Here is an 11718-nt window from a genome sequence, read left to right as displayed (position 1 = left end):
TTCGCACTACTAGCTTGCACAACTTGATTACTATGTTTGCTTGCCTTGTTGCATCACTGATGACTCAAACTTGCTCGCTTCATGCGGTTGATGACAACCATCTACATACTTTGCACATGATTGTTATTGCTTGCCGTCATATATCTCCATATGTTTCCTCTCTCATGCTAGATGATTTTCCATGTATTGAGTGCAATTATGCCTTTAGTCTTGATAATGAGTTTGCCCCCATATCATTCTCGCATATATTTGGAGATTTTGACATTTGTCTTGTGAAGCATGCTTGTCTTGCCTCTTTGCACCATATACCTAGTGCCAGCCATTGTTGCATCATATTATTCATGCACTTGTACTTCTAATGGTTATGTGCAAAAGAAGAGAACCATCATGATGGATGATGTGTTTATCTACCATGCGCATATGTTCTTTGCCTTGTTTTGTGCATGTGTAGGAAACTTGGACCTCGTGTCAACTTCCACGTCACGTGAGTTGACCATTCGAACTCTTGAGAGCGAACCACCTCCTACCGCGATGATTCTACATCGCACTTGCTTGTACTTCGGCATTGTGAAGGACGCACAAGGACATGCTTTCAAGGTGATATCCTTCTCTTTTGATAACCCCCAAACCATGAACTTGGACCACTTGATTGCACACTTGTTAGAGATCTTGCTTTGAGTTGTCATTTTCACCATTCCATGCATCATGATATATATGCCTTGTGTGTTGCATCCAATTCTTGGTTTACTTGCTCCTCTCATATGTTTGGTTGCAATAATATCATCACTTCACATATGGCATGTCCCATTGATTGCTACATGCTTGCCTTGATTGCCTCACACATGATGAACAATTGCTCTTTCTATTGTGTTGAGTGCCACACTATCTTTACTAAACCCTATGCATGTTATGCTTGGATTGTCTTGCACTTGACCCATGTGTTTAGACACTTCATTTCTTTTGGTGTTGTGAATGATTCCTATGCCTACCATAGACCTTTCATTGAGCGCTCTGCACATGTTTGCTACGAACTTGAGGTAGATGCTTCTTCTCTTGCCACACATATTTGCATCACTACCTCACATTCACATGCATGTTCCCATGATATCTTTGCTTGTGCTCAATTTATGTTCTTACATGCCATGTCACTATCCTTTGTCAAACCATATGCTTCGCATGATGACGACACTTGTTTGGTGAATCACCTCTTGAATGCTTGGTTTTGCACTAATGCTAACCAAATTTGTTTTTCCAAGTGTTTGTTGTCTTTTCTCCTTTTGAAGGAATCCCAAGATGGTGCGACATTGGAGAGTGCCCACTTCAAGCTTGAAGATGATGACTACTTAGTGAACGTCCACTCCTACACGGCGAAGCCATCTCTTTCCCATGGTGATTTGGTTTTTGATCCGAGGTCGGATCTTTACCAAGGGAGGGGAGATGATGCGGAGCATCCTACAGACATCACCATGTCAAGAGTCCATTTGGCAAGTGACACGTTCGACATCCACTTCACATACACAAAGGTGAATCATCTCCTTTACGCATGTTCACTTGACCCCTTTGAGGATGGTATACTACTTGACACTCCACTCGCGTACATGCATAGGTATTGTTGGAACACTACGGACGATGAGGAGGAGTGCGAGCACAAGTGTACAACTACACCATCCACGAGGGAAGCGTGGAAACGAAGACACAAGAAGAAGAGCTGCCGAAGAAGCTCCAGTGAGTGGACGTCCGGACGACACCGGACGACCGGCCCCTCCCAGCGAGTGGACATCCGGCACCCACCGGATGACCGGTACATCTACACCCGAGCCAATTCAGCGGAAGACCGACGACACCGGACGACCGGCGACCGGACGACCGCTAGCTACCGGACGTCCGGTGCCACCTCAACTGAGCCAAAGTGAGCGGAAGTCCGGCGACAACCGGACGTCTGGAAGCCCACGAGCCACCGGATGACCGGTCCTCAGCGGACATCCGGTACCTGTCTGCATACAGAGATTGGGCCCGAGGCCCATGTATCCCTCTCCCACTTACCCCTTCGTGGACCTAGCTATATATACTCCTGCACCTCCTCCTAGTTAGGGTTAGCGTTGGTTTAGCTCATATTTAGATATAGAGCTACGCTCATCCACTTAGGATCTACTTCTTGAGAGAGACTGCGGCCTCTTTGAAGAAGATCCCTTTGGATTCAAGACCTCCTTGCGGAGAAGAACATCAAGACCTCCTCACGGAGAAGACCGGTTACCTCTTGTATCATCCGTTGTTGACTTTGGATCGTGTATCTTCCTTCGTGTTCATGGATCTAGCGCATGTGTGATCATATTTGTTGGTTTCTCGTGTTCCTCTCGTGTCTTTTCCCTCGTTTCCATCCTCATGTTCTTCGTGTTCATCGCGCGATCCACTACTTTTGTGAAAGATCGGGCGATTAAGGTTCTACCCTACATCATGGTGACCTGGCGTACAACCGACGCCTGCTATTGTGCTATTCCCAGCTCATGGCTCATTTCTTCAGAAGAGAAATAATGAGTAAGGATTGTTCGTAGACTATCTGAGCTTGTTTGAATAGTAAAATAAAAAATCTGAATTCTTTTTGCAACAAACATTAAGAATTTTGTACATGCATGCAAAAATTTGTGATGAAATCACATTCCTGAAAGTGTGGACAAAATAAACAAAATCGATGGTAAAAGAAATATTTTTTGGAACATCTTTTTGGTTTTTTTCCATAGCTCCACGAATGTGATTTCATCACGAAAATTTACACGCATGTTAAACTTTTGTCAATGTTTGCTGAAATAAAAATGATTTTTTTTCAAAAATTTCCGATTTTAATGTTCGCTCGAGCTCATTTGATCGAGGTGAGAAGGTCACTTTGGGTCTGGAAGTGCATCGGGAATCTGGGTACATATAAACTCACTTTGAAAAACATATTTCTAAATGCTAAAAAATCTGAAAAAGGTTGCACGAAAACGTCTTTGTGTGTTTATGTGCGTGCAAAAGGTTTCAGGAAAAATAACTTTTTTGTGTGGCTTGAGCAAAAAAGATAAAAAATTGTGTCGTAAAATGTTATTTAGAAGAACTGCAATTTTTCTTGTTAGCGGAGACAAAACAAAATGACATTTTTTCCACAAAACTTTGTGCCGCGCGCACACATTTATGAACATGTATGCATGAATTATTTTTTAAAATTTTTAACATTTTAAACATGTTTAAAATGCATTTTTCAAAAACTGAATGCATATGCCCATGGATTCAGGACGTGGCGACTCCTTTGGGTCTTCGCTTTCATCCGTAGTACCTACTACTACCCGCTACCGCTGTACCGCACTCCGCACACCTTGGAGTCATCCACCCGAATTTCAACGGACGGTCTGGCCGTCCAGGCGGCGTGGCGTTAGAGCATCTCTAGCCACGCCCCTAACAAGGCCCTCTAGGCGACTTTTCGGTCGTCGGCGTCAAAAAATCGGCCCAGTCGTGCCCTCAAGGGCCCAATTTTCACTGACTCGGGTTGAAATTGGCGCCGGCGGACCCAACCCGAATCCGGCGCGCTGGGAGCGCTTGGGGGCGCCGGGCGAATCGTTTTTGGCACAAAAGAGCCGTGGGCCCTCCTTGCCAGCGACTCGTCTGGCTTCTCGCCGCGTCCTCATCGCCTTGTTTCCCGCGGCGAATCAATGCCAAAGCTGTCGCGCGCTGCCGCGCCGGTCAGCCTCCGCCATTGATGCCTCACAGGCGGCGCAGTGAAGGCGTGACGACGCGCGTCCCCGCGCATGCCACGCGTAGACGAGGCGGCCTCGCGTGCTCGCGCCGCCTCCGCCTATATAAGTCGACCTAGCTCGCCGATGGCATGCACAGAGTCTCCACCGCTGACGTGCCCTCTCTCCCCTTCCTCCCCCTCCCCTCACCGTCCCAGTTCAAAAAAATGGCCGAACGATTTCCAGGCGACGGCGCGGCGGCGAACGGCTTCGGCCACCGCCACCTTCACGAGGACGAAACTCAGCTCCTCTTCGAGGCCGAGTACCCGGTCCCGCCGGACATGCGGGTGCCCGGTGCGTGGAGAATCAGTGTCGGCGGGGTCCCGGTGCCACCACCACCCACTGGGGCGGGGCGGCGTGCGGAGATCGCGCGTATCCGCGCCTCTCTGCCGCGGGCGGCGAGGGAGGGGCCGCGCTACGTCCCAGACAGCCCTCTCTGGGAACCGTACTTCCGCCACCGTCACGCCGAGCAACTCGAGGCCACTAATGGTGTCGTGCCCTCCGGTAGGCTCAACCCCGATGGGCGGCTCCGATGGTGGGGCGTGCCCGGCCACATGCTGGAGGCCGTCCTCAAGTACATCGAGGGCGGCAACACGCCGAGGCTGGAGTACCCGGAGCCCCCGTCCTTCTCTCGCCGCTGTGGGAGCTCGTGGACGCCGAGGCGCATGGACCCCGGGGCGTCCTCCTCCTCGTCCGGTCGGTCAGGTGGCTCTCCCTGCTTCCGCCCCATCAAGCCGGAGCCCCAGGACGACACGCCTGTCAGCCGGCGCACCCGCAGCTCCGGTGTCCGCGTCGCCGACTCCGCCCCGCCTCGGGCCGCCTCGTCCTCGTCGCGCCCAAACCGGACCCCAGCCTCCCCCCGGAGTATGAGGAGATAGCCCGAAGCGGCTTCTCCGACGCGGACGCCCTGCAGTGGGCGCGCGATGACTACCTCCGGACTGAGATGACCCGGCAGACCCGGGCCCTGGATGAGATCGCCGCCCGCAAGCGTGTGCGCGAGGACGAGCACGGCGTCGTGATCCTCGACAGCGACGACGACGAGGACACCGCCGGACCGTCCAACCCACCGCGCCAACCGGGGGAGGGTTGTAGCAGGGACGGCGGCCAAGGCGGAGGCGGCGACGATGACGACGACGGCGGCGGCGACTACATGCGGTTCTACAGCCTCCTCGGCATGTAGAACTGCAAGGGCGGCGGCCGGCGAGGAGCGGAGCGGCGAGCGAGACGGCGGGCGGGCCTAGTAGTGTGTTTTTTTCTTTTTGTAAAATACTTTAAATATGTATGAGCGGGCATATTTGTGCCGTGTTTGGTTGAATTTGGTTTGAAGTCGCCGAAATATGTATGAACTCGGCGTGTTTGTGCCGTTCAAAAAAATCCCGTGGGCGCCGCGACTGGATGGAAACACGCCCCAGCGCGCGTTTTGCGCCGATACGCCTCCAGGGGAGATGTTTTTTGAATGTTGGTAGCTCTACAAAATTCATTGATCAGAAGAAAGAAGGTTGGTCCAGTTTATGAGGAAAACCGGACCCAAAAACCATACAAACAACGCCTTTCGGCAGCAGCACACACAACACATCACCTCCCGAGCCACGGGTCCCTCTAACCAGATCCATCTCCAGGACGATGCCCCCAAGAGAGAACACGACGCCGAATGGCACCGCCATCGTCCGATCTAAACTAGATCAAGAGTTTCCCTTGGAGCACGTTGGAAAAGGCAAGGTAAGATGCTACATCGATGCCTGCAACGAGGAAGCGACGCCTGAAAGTGCCACCATCGACGACTCTGGCTGCAACCGCAGTACGACTTGTAAGTGCATCAAGTACCCCTTAGTGATTTTGGTGTATTGAAGACTTATAGGTTAAGGGACTAATGCGTGTGTGAGTGTACACAGGTCTATAAGTCTATGAGGAGTTTGATATTTACAGGAAAAGTCGACCCCTAAAAATGAATATCTTCGACTGAAGATTTTGGTATTTCTAAAGACTTTCATGAAGACTTTGAAAGTGAAGAAATTGGTGTGTCCGTGAAGACTTGATATTCATGTGAGAAATATGAAGCTTGAAGACTTTCGTGTTCATAGTTTTGTTTTTCTCTTTCTTGAGTCATAGGAAACACCGTACTGTTAAAGGGGGTCGAGGAAATACTAAGGAAAAATTTCCATGTGATGCTCAACTCAAAATGCTACACCTACCAATCCCTTCGAGTGAAGCCATTGGAAATCTCATACAGTTCAGTCAATTTCTTCAGTGACAGAGAAGAAGTTCTTCTGGTCTTTGAGGAATTTGTCCTGACTGAGGAGTTAGGAATTTGCCAGTGCGGATTGCCTACACAGTGAGGAACATGATAGCCTTGAGGATTTTGCTACTCAAAATTCCGACCGTTGCTGTGCTATGCGCCAGCTGTCCCAAAATATCTATCCACCTAACGGTCATATCATTGAAGGGCATTTATGTCTTATCATGTCGGGCTGCTCCCTAGGCTATAAATAGCTGCCCCCTACAACCACTAGCTAGTTGGCTGCTCCGAGAGAAACTGACACTTGTCATTTGAGAGCAACCCATCCTCCGAGGACTTTGAGCAAAAATCATCAAGTGAGGAAAAACCAAAAACCAAAAACCCAAAACCCAAACACCTACAAACCCCAAGTGATTGAGCATCACTGAAGAGATTGATCCTGAGTGGATCCGACGCTTGTTACCTTTGAAGACTGTGCTTCTTCCAGACGGTTAGGCGTCATGGTATAGAGCATCCAAGAGGAATTGTGGATCACCGAGTGACCAAGTTTGTGAAGGTTTGGAAGTCGCCTGAAGACTTACCATGAGTGATTGGACAAGGTCTGTGTGACCTTAGTTCAAGGAGAATACAGTGAGGACTGGATGTCTTGGACTAAGTGTCCTTGACTGGGTGTCCGGGACTGTGTGTCCTCGAGTTTAAATACTCAGCCGCTCCAACCAGACGTACAACTGAGACAGCAGTTAGAACTGGTCTACCAAATCATTGTCTTCACCGAGCTTACTGGTTCTATTTCCTCACTCTTTCATTTCCTCATAACTGTGTTGTGTGTTTGTTCATATCTGTGTTTGAAGACTTTGACTGAAGACTTTCTCAATTTCCTCAGTTCAATTTCTTCAGTCTGTTTGTCTTCGTCCTGTGTTATCCTGTGATTACGCTTCCTGTACTCTGTGCCTGTCTTAATTTCATCATGATGACTATGCTTGTATTCTGTTATGTTTACTTTTGAGTACTTATTCCGCTGCTAGTAGTTCTTCGCTAAGGAATTTCCTCACCGGCAAATTCCTCAGTGAAGAATTTCGTAAAAATTGCCTATTAACCCCCCTCTAGTCGATATAACGCACTTTCATTTGGTATCAGAGCAAGGTACTCCCTTGTTCTGTGTGATTTTGGTTTAACTGCCTAGAGTTTTAGTTATGTCGACCGCAGGTATGATCAAGGTCTCTGCTGGGTGTCCTACCTTCGATGGGACGGACTACCCCTACTGGAAGAATAAGATGTGAATGCATCTTGAAGCAATTGATAACGATCTCTGGTATGTTGTGGAAAATGGTGTTCCCTCAGTCACACCTTCTCTGAATGCTGCCGATGTGAAGAGATTCAAGCAACTCGACTCTCAAGCGAAGAATATCATATGTGGCCATCTGAGCAAAGGACAGTATGGCAGAGTGAGTGCTTTGGAAACATCGAAGCTTATTTGGGACAGGTTGTCCAAAGTGAATGAAGGAGTCTCAACTCAGCATGACTCTCGAGTTGATGTTCTTCACAATCTCTTCAACCGCTTCAAAAGACTTGACAATGAAAATGTTCAACAAACCTTCGATCACCTCACTGACATCTCAAATGAGCTTCAAGCACTTGGTGCCACTGACATCACCGACCATGAGGTGGTGAAGAAATTGCTGAGATCGCTTGATTCCTCATTTGACACTCTGGCATTGATGATACAAGAACGTGTTGATTACAAGTCAGTTGACCCCGCTGATATTCTCGAGAGGCTAAATACTCATGATTTCCAACTTGCTGAAAAGAGAGATCTCTATGGTTCAAGCTATGGTAGAACACGTGCACTGAAGGCCAAGGCAGTATCTGAGTCCGAAGATGAAGACTCTGGTAGCAGCCTTGGTGATCCTGAAGAACTGAGCCATGATCTGGCTCTGCTCGTGGAGAAGTTCCAAAAGTTCTCAAGACGTGGTCGCCTTGGAAGATCCTCAAGGAGCAATGATACCTCATCCAGTGACTACAAGAAGAGGCTCTGTCACAAATGCAAGAAACCTGGACATTTCATTCAAGATTGTCCTCAGTGGGAAAAGGAATCAAAGAAGAAGAAATACAAGGATTATAGTTCTGATGATGCGAAGAAAAAGAAGAAATCCACAAAATCCTTATCATGAAAATCCTCCAAGCCTTCATATCACAAGAAGAGCATCTCCAAGAAGGCCAGGGCATTCATTGGCAAGGAAATAGACTCTGAGGCTGAATCTGAAGAAAATGAGGAAGAGGAGTCATCTGAGGAGTCCGAATCCGGAGTGGCGAGCCTTGCTCTCGCTACTGCATTCGTCAGCAAGTCTATCTTTAACACTGAAGAAAATGACCTCACTAACAAGGTTGATGAAGGCGATGATGACTACGCTCCCACCTATTGCTTCATGGCAAAGGGTGCCAAGGTACTCAAATATACCTCCTCTGAATCAAGTGAGAATGAATCTGATGAAAACCTTAAACCCAACTATTCTAAACTTGCTAAGATTGCTATAAAACAATAAAGGGCTTTAGAAAAGGTTCAAAACATGCTAAATAAAAGTGATGATATGTTGGGTGAAGAAATGGATCGCACTGAAACTTTGACTGAAAATCTTCAGAGACTTTAGTCCAAGCTTGAAAAACTTCAAAGTCATCATAACACTCTCTTATCGGATCATGAGAAGCTTTCTTATGAATTTCTTCAAAGAAAGCAAGACCTTGAGAAGCTAAGAGTGAGTTATGAAGATCTTCAGAAGGAGCGCGATTCATTACTTGCTCAACAAATCAGCGCATCTCAGGAAGAATTTGTTCCTCCATGCTTGAAGTGCACTGAACGTGAATCTGCTAATTCTTCACCTGAATGTTCAAATGCTGCTAATGTTTGAAATTCTTCACATGCCTATGATATCACTAATTTCTCATCTGAGGACATTGCTAGTATCACTGACAATGCAGGGCTGAAGGAATTGTACACGACAGGCATGTACAAAAGCCTCAAAGGGCATCAGGCTCTTTGTGATGTGCTTAAAAAGCAGATCCTCAACAGGAACCCTAGGAAAGAGGGTATCGCCTTTGAGAGGAAACTCAATGCTGATGGTACATATTGGAAGCCTGAGCAGTACCCCAAAACTACATGGGTTGCTGCAAAGGGACCTCCAGTTGATCCATCTAACTTATCTGGATTTGCATGTGAATCTCCTCATTCTGATGATGAGTCAATTGACTCCAACTATAAGCTATTCAAAAATCAGAATGGTGAAGTATTTGCTAGATATGTTGGCACTAACTGCTGGAACGGCTCCCCTATGCAGAAAATCTGGGTTCCCAAAAGATGTCTTGAAAATCTTCAGGTGAATGTCATCATGACACCACCTGTGAAGAATAGGAACCCCAGATCAAATTCCTCATACGGACCAAATTCCTCATATGGATCAAAGTCCTCATATGAACATCATCGTGCTAACCCGTCTGTTTCGCAGGGAAGATCTAAGGATTATGGATATATGCATTATTCTTCAAATCATTATGTCCATAAGTCCTCGAAGAATTTCTCTGCATACTCTTATGCTTACTCTAACCCCTCTTATGTGAAACGAAATGGACTGGCTTCTATGCCATCCTTCTCGTATGGAGCTCGCAGAATGATGAACTCTTTGCCACCCCTTCAGATGTGGGTGGTGAAGAACAAGAACTAATCTCTTCTGCAGGGTCAGGTCTCCAGACGCACGTAATCGTCTGAATAATTTGCTGCAGACTTGAGCATGTCTGAAAGGACGCAGGCTAACCATGAAGAAATGAACTTTCATTTCTCACGTCCTCATATTGCGTTATTAGTTCTCTTACTTGATGAAATTGATCTGATGAATTGATGTCATATTCTTCACTGATGAAGTATATGAGTTTGTAAGCTGCACTAATTCATCTGCAGGATGATCAAACCAACGCCACTGAGTGGGTCCTTGATAGTGGATGTACAAACCACATGACTGGTGACAAGAATCTATTGATGGATGCTCCATTATCTCCGTCGCATCTGAAGCATATCATCTTTGCTGACAAAGGAAAAAGTCAGGTATTGGGTCTAGGTAAGGTTGCGATTACAAAGGATCGACACATGGACAAAGTCATGCTTGTTGAGTCCTTAGGATACAACCTTATGTCTGTCTCAATGCTTTGTGATCTTGATATGGTTGTTGTCTTTGGCAAGTACCGTTGTGTTGTGGTTATGGAAGATGACAATTCCAAAGTCTTTGAAGGCTTTAGGAGAGGAGACCTGTATATTGTCGATTTATCTACAGGACCACAACCAGCCGTGTGCTTACTTGCAAAAGCTTCAGAAGGCTGGCTCTGGCATCGACGACTTGGTCATGCAGGCATGAGGAATTTGCACACGCTTGCGAAGAAGAAGCATGTCATTGGCATCGAGAATGTCAAATTCCTCAAGGATCACCTATGCGGAGCCTGTGAAGGTGGGAAGATGACCAAGGCCAAGCATCCAGCGAAGACTATCATGACCACCACTCGCCCATTTGAATTGCTTCACATGGATCTCTTTGGTCCTAATCATTATTCTGTTATCTCAAATGAAGCATCTCAATATGGCTTCGTTATTGTTGATGATTATTCTCGTTACACATGGGTACACCTTGTTACTTACAAACATGAAATGCAGGAAGTCTTCAAACGATTTTCCTCGAGGGCTTCAACCAACTTTGGTGTGAAGATCAAGCACATCAGAAGTGACAATGGCATTGAGTTCAAGAATTCTGGTCTCGATGACTATCTTGATGAACTTTGTATCACTCATGAGTTATCTGCTCCTTACACTCCTCAGCAGAACGGCGTTGTGGAGCGCAAGAACAGGACTCTTGCTGAGATGGCTCGCACTATGCTTGATGAATACAAAACGCCTCTTCATTTCTGGACTGAGGCAATTGATACTGCATACCACATCATCAACAGAGTATATCTTCACAGATTCTTCAAAAAGATTGCCTATGAACTCCTCACCGGTAAGAAACCCAATGTAAGTTATTTCAAAGTCTTCAGTGCTAAATGTTGGATTAGAGATCCTCATCACAACTCAAAATTTTCACCAAAAGCACATGAAGGTTTTATGCTTGGTTACGGAAAGGACTCGCACACCTACAGAGTCTTCAACAACGTTCTTCACAAAGTTGTTGAAACTGTAGATGTGCGGTTCGATGAAACTAATGGCTCGCAAAGAGAGCACCTACCTACTGTGATAGATGAACCAGCACCTGAGGAAACTATCAAGTTCAAGGCTACTGAGGATATCATTCCTACTGAAGAATCTGCTGAAGAATTCATTCCAGAACATGAAGAACGTCGAGCTAATGCACCTGAAGAAAATGCTGAAGAAAATGGTGCCGAAGAAAACGCTGATCAAACTCTTCAACGACAACCAGCTCATCCTCGCATTGCAAAAGAAGTGCAAGTTGAAAAGATCATCAATGACATCAAAGCGCCAGGTCCTCTCACATGCTCAAAAGCTTCACATTTGTCTAACTTTTGTGGGCAGTATGCTTTTGTCTCTATTACAGAGCCCACTAAGGTAGATGAAGCATTTCTGGAGCCTGAGTGGATTCAGGCCATGCAAGAAGAATTACATCAGTTCGAGCTCAACAATGTCTGGGAACTGGTCAAACGTCTAGATCCTCGCAAGCACAATATCATCGG

The sequence above is a fragment of the Triticum urartu genome, chromosome 7 (assembly GCF_003073215.2).
Source record: "Triticum urartu cultivar G1812 chromosome 7, Tu2.1, whole genome shotgun sequence".
In the NCBI taxonomy this organism is placed as follows: domain Eukaryota; kingdom Viridiplantae; phylum Streptophyta; class Magnoliopsida; order Poales; family Poaceae; genus Triticum; species Triticum urartu.
Note: the sequence above shows the minus strand (reverse complement) of the source record.